A 6,041-nucleotide genomic window follows, 5' to 3' on the forward strand; every position below is an offset into this window, starting at 1 on the left:
GGGTTGGGTTAAAGTAGGGGATGGATGGATACAACCCACTGCTGATACATGGATTCCCTGAGTAACTTCCTAGGTGCCTTTATAACAGAATCGACTACCCCTTAACATAGACTCGGCTCCCAATATTATTGTCCTGTGAAATGATTGTTTTTCCCTTTTGGCTCCATTTGGATAATTTCATCTTGTTTTCCTTCGTATGACTCCGAAGCAGCTATAAAACTCAAAAAAACGTAAAGTACATAATTTACAAGAAAAATAGCAAAGAAAGCATAACCAATAGATAATAAAGAGGGTGTATTCTACACCTATCAGCGTCACCTCTTTTCCCTTAGTACGAATCTTCTTTGTTCCCTTAAAGTTGCTCCTCAGCCTCGAGAGATGGAATATCCTCTTCTTTGCCTTGCCTACTAGCATCTCCTTCTTGGTCTTATCTTCATCCCATTGGAACACTTCCTTGGTCCACGCATAAATCTTGTCCCACTCAGGCTCTTGCAAGTAATCTTTGTGTTTCACGGATTTACCTTCTATGCTTAGCCTGGTAATGAACTTTGCATCATTTTGAGTTATAGATTTAAAGTATCTGTTTCCCCGTAGTATCTCTCGGAAAAGGCGGAACAAAGAGGTCTTTCATAACCAAGGTGGCCCAAATTGTTGACCACATAAAACAACCCCGTAGAATTGACTAGATCGACCACTTCCGGAACTTCTCCACTGGTTGATTCATGAGCTATAAGTGGCTATCGCCTCATCCTACTCACTGACGTTCCTGGCTTCATAAGACGAACGACATGCTTGTGATCCTATAAAACCAAACAACCACGATGGACAACAATAAAAACACTACACGGATAATAATGTTTACATTACATGGCATAAGGTTTAGGTACTTACTATGGTATTGTAGACGACGCCGACCCAACTGCCTTTGTAACCCCATAGTACATTTCCTTCATCAGCTGGTATCCCTAAAGGTGGATCATCAGGGCCGCGAGCAAACATCTTCACCTCGTCGAGCATGTGGTCACCTTGCTTCTTCTTTGGAACTTCTTTCTTCTTAACTTTTCCTTTAGGGTCTCCTTCTTGTTCTTGAACGACTTCTCTCATATCTTTATCGCCTTCCTTGTCACCTTCTTCTTCATCACTTTCACTCTCATCATTTTATTCTTCACCACCTTCCTTGTCACGTTCTTCTTCATCACTTTCACTCTCATCACTTTCTTCTCTTCAACACCTTTCTTTCCACGACTATCTTCATCACTTTCACTCTCATCACTTTCTTCTTCACCACCTTCCTTTTCCATGTTCTTCTTCATCACTTTCACTCTCATCACTTTCTTATTCACCATCTTCCTTGCCACCACTTTGTTCCTCATTAACACTAGTAGAATTATGGTCTTTGGTCACGGTTGACCTCGTCACGGTGGTACCTATAAACGGGACTAAAGCTTCGTTTGTCTTGGGTAAATGAGTTTCCAGGACCATTTCACATATCTTTGGATACAGGTACATTTGACGCGTGTCTAATTTACATCGTGTAAATCAATCCACATTTTCTAAACACGATTGAATGTAAGAACTGCTTTGGTTCTTAACCTAACTTTTACACTCCCAGTCTCCCACGATTTGCTTACGTTCTGGGTAATCATTCCTCTCTACTTCTTCGTCTCTCTGTCATTGAACCCCAAATAAAAAGCCTTATTTTATCTGGATTATTCAAACTGATTTCATATTCCTATGATCCTGTGTAAATCAATCGGAAGTTTGGAATCAGTTAGTCACTGCTTCTTTGTCTCTTGATCAGAATTACATTATTCAGAAAATTTGAAGGTTAAAACTAGAGGATTATATAGTAATTATCGCGTTTTGCTATTTGATGGTGAAACTGATGTTCCATTAAGCTTGGGTTTTTTCTGGTAAGAGTCTGAAGGCGTTAATATTTGACTCGCTTTTGCTTAATGAATGCAATGATATACTCAATGAATTCTTTGTATATTAGGGTATTCTTATTTGAAATCACGGCACATTATTTTTTCCAATTTTGACTGTATTTGATTTTGAAAATAGGTACCCCGAAGATAAACGTCACTAGTGTGTGGGAGATCCATGCCTTTTCTGTTTATGTGAAGCGTAACTTAGTTTCTTCCTCAGCATCTTATTTTTTATGAATACCTATTTTTAAATATGAATTGGTTTGCTATGTTGCTTTGACAGTGAATCCAAAGATCATAAGGGCAACTAATCCAGATTCCATTAGATTCTTGCGCAACCTGTATAGAAAATCGAACCCCCCCCCCTCCTGAGGTTACTCTCCTTCTTCCTTGGTGCTTGATTGAACATATTCGATATCCTTAACCTAATGTGACTTCGATTCAATTTTGCAGCAGTAACTACTTATTATACCTACCTAGGCCTTTCCATATGATATTTTAGAGCTATGGTTTTGTTATATTTGGTTCAATTGCAGGTAAATTTTGTCTCCTCAACTGAGATATTCAATATCATTGTCGCTTCTGTGGGAAGTATTGTACCGATTTTTAAGTCGTGTGATTACTTTTCTCCTGCATGTCATTCATCCACTTATCATACACAATCTGTTTATGTGAATTATCTGAAAACATGGAAGCATAATGCCAAATCTGGGACAATTGATGCAAGTTTTATAGACCGTAAGTCCTTTTAATACATGTTGAGTTTGTTTTAGGATGAACTGAGTAGGTTCATGAACTAATTCTGTAACTTCTTAGTGAAACGGAAAGTTAATTATTATCTCGTATATGATCTTTTTTCACAAGATCACTCAATTCTGCCTTCATTGTGGCCAGTTTTACTACAAGCGGTTATTTACGGTATTATATCTGATATGTGAAGTTGTTTTTTTAGTCTGTGGATGCGGCCTTGACCAATTCTAAATATTCAATGAACTGTAGTTTCGTTGAAGAAGATGACCTTAAAACTTAGTTCATTCTGACAGGTTTGATTCGAATTAATGTGGCGGAGAAAGTGATGATCCTACTCTGCTTCTAATCAGGAAACACTGAAGTGGATAAGTCACCGTTTCTGAACCTAAAGCCGCTTCTTATGCTACTCATATTTACGGTCGTTTAAAATGAGTAACTAAACTAGCTCTTGTAACCAACGTTCTGTTTTATGCAGGAATCTTGCGTGTGGGATTTATCTGATTTCTTCCTTGGGGATTTATCTTGAGTTCATTTTATTCTTTTGTTGTCTGAATATGTTGTTGATTAACCTTATATGGGTAAGTGCTACCTCTATGTAGGTAATAAACCGTCATTTATGCTATAAAGCCGTTGATGATAGTCAACATAGTCGTCCAAGCTGAATTTTATTTGTGCAGTACTGCACTCCCTCCATTGGCTTGACTTTGGAGTACTAGGTGTGTGGTGTTAAATAAAATGGCTGATGTTTTTCTGGTGTATTAGGAATCTGGACCACCCCTAGCTTGAAGTTATTCAACGAACTTATATTTGTATAAGTTGAAATGCTGATGCATTTGAAAGATTTTCTTTTTGTCTGGTCATTCTGTTTTGGGTTTTTGTGCTGAAAACCTTCTAACATTATTCAAACATTACTCTCCGTGAAGGGTTTGTTTTTTATGGTTTTTTCTTCACAGTAAGTATGAAGTATGGCCTGGAGATTGAGCATGTTTTGCTTAGATGGCTAGTGGCTGCAAAATTATTCACTTAGCGATCTTCCCTGATTATTAGTGTTTAACTATATTTCCCTTGAAATGTTACCGAAATCTGCTCAAGTTTGACAAAAACTTTACATATGATCTTTATTTGAAATCGTGAACTTGAAATGCTGCAGCATGTGGTATATCATTTTATAGATGGGATGCCGTGGCTCTTGGAATAATGGAGGAACATAAATCTCCAAAAATACTTTCAAAATCATACTTTGTGACTTGAGACCAAAAACCTGCACGTTTTGTATATATTGTTTGATTTGCAATATAAATTCAGGATATTTGTTTGTTATTTCTTTGCCTATTTTATATTTATGGTATATGGATGTCTCTGGCACTAACTCAAAGTAACTTATGTGACTTAACGAATAAACTTTGTTTTACTTTTATCTTTTGTAGTCAAGCGGCAGAATTTGGAGGAGCTTTTGCAGTATGAGAGTTCACATGTATCTTCAGTAAACAAGTTAGGCATGCAAAGGAAGTGTATATGTCCTTCCGAAACTTTATTGGGGGCCTCGTATTCTTCTATGCGATTTCATTTACTTGTTTTTTGATACTTGCGGATTATATCGATGTCTTTGTTATCAACTCTAGTAGAATCCATATATCAAGATAAATGTAAACTATGTTTTTGTAATATATTATTGGATGCAATGCCATGTTAAGAATTTTAATTTAAGATTATTTCATTGTTTGGCCATATTTTTTTTTGCAAGGCATAAAGGTGTGCCTGTACATCCAAGTATCTTGTTGTATTGCATATTGGTCACGGTGTAATGAGGAATTCTCGTGTCCACTGACTAACTTTGGTCACGGTGTATTTCAGCATCCCGTGACTAAAGAGCCTACTTGTCACGGTGTAAAATAAAAACCCGTGACTATTGAAGTTGTGGTCACGGTGGTTTGATGAAATAGCTACGAAAATGACCGTGACCAAATGCTAGACTTTTGGCCTCACAGGCTTTAGTCACGGTTTTTCAAAAATGAATTACCGTGACCGTAGACATTTGGACACGGTAAAATACCGTGTCTAAAAGACATTTTTGTACTAGTGTAAATCCCTCATCACTTTCTTCTTCTTTGTCACCACCTTCTTGTTCAGTAGGTGTTTTGGGATCAGATTCTTCTTGTGTTGGTTGCTCCGCTTGTGGTGGTGGGTCATCGATGATGATCCCTTTGGCTTTACTCCCCGTGCCCCTTGGGTTTCGGTGGGAAGCATTCAAATTTTAACCGTCTTTTAGACGAGGTCCCCGGCTTAGGAGTAGCATGGTCATATTTCTTCTTATATTTCTTTTCGGCTTGATTTTTTTGTCTGTAGAATACAGATTTAAGCAACAAAAAACAGTGGAATAGAAAGCATTTTTAAAGTCAGGGTATATAATCGGTTGACTTGATATACATATGAAATCCGATTCCAAACATATAAAATTAACAATCGGATTTTTGCAAGTGCTAATGTGAACCGATTCACGAAATCGGTTTACTCGATATACATATAAAGTCCGTTTCTGAACTACACTAACGTTCAGAAAATAAGATCTAGGAAGATTGGTTATAACAATCGGGTTATTTATACACTAACGTTCCCCGATTCCTTTTCACATGCAGAACAATCGGATTATAAGTTTATGAACATAATATGTTTCTAATAAGAATCGGGTTACTTCGTGACTAACGTAATCCGATTCTGTGAACACTGAAATTTTTTGATTTCAAAATTCTCAATTTCTAACCTAAAGCATGTTGCTAAAACCTAGTTCAGAGGATTGGGTTGATAGAAAAGTACCTGATTCGACCCATTTCTTCCTCCTGCGCGATACGAGAGGCTTCGGATTCTTCTTGCACTTCCCACTACAAAAAATCCTAGCAAAGGAAACTAAAATCGCGCAACTGCCTCAAAAAAATTAGTTGCCAAATGTTTTCGGAACTAGTCAAAGGCAACTCGTAGTTCCTATATACTTCGGAAATAAGTTGATCGCAACTATTACTTTTATTAGTTTCTGAATTCTTTAACAACAAACATACGCCAACTACATGAAATATACTTGTAGCCTAATGTTTTCGAAACTAGGAAAAGGCAACTGCTAGTTCCTATATAATTCGGCAACAGGTTAATGACAACCACTGTTCTTGTTAGTTTCCAAACATGTCAGCTACTAACATATGGCAACTACATGCTATGCTTTAGTAGCCTCAGATATCGGGAACTAAGCTTGGGCAATTTACCGATTTCCTAGTTTCTTAAGCCTTCGGAAATGAAAGCCATCAACTCTGACTGCCAAAGGTTTGAGCAACCAAATGACACCCTCTGTTATATTAACTGTCCAAACACCTC

Source organism: Papaver somniferum, unplaced genomic scaffold (genome assembly GCF_003573695.1).
Source record: "Papaver somniferum cultivar HN1 unplaced genomic scaffold, ASM357369v1 unplaced-scaffold_29, whole genome shotgun sequence".
NCBI classification, from domain to species: Eukaryota; Viridiplantae; Streptophyta; class Magnoliopsida; order Ranunculales; family Papaveraceae; genus Papaver; species Papaver somniferum.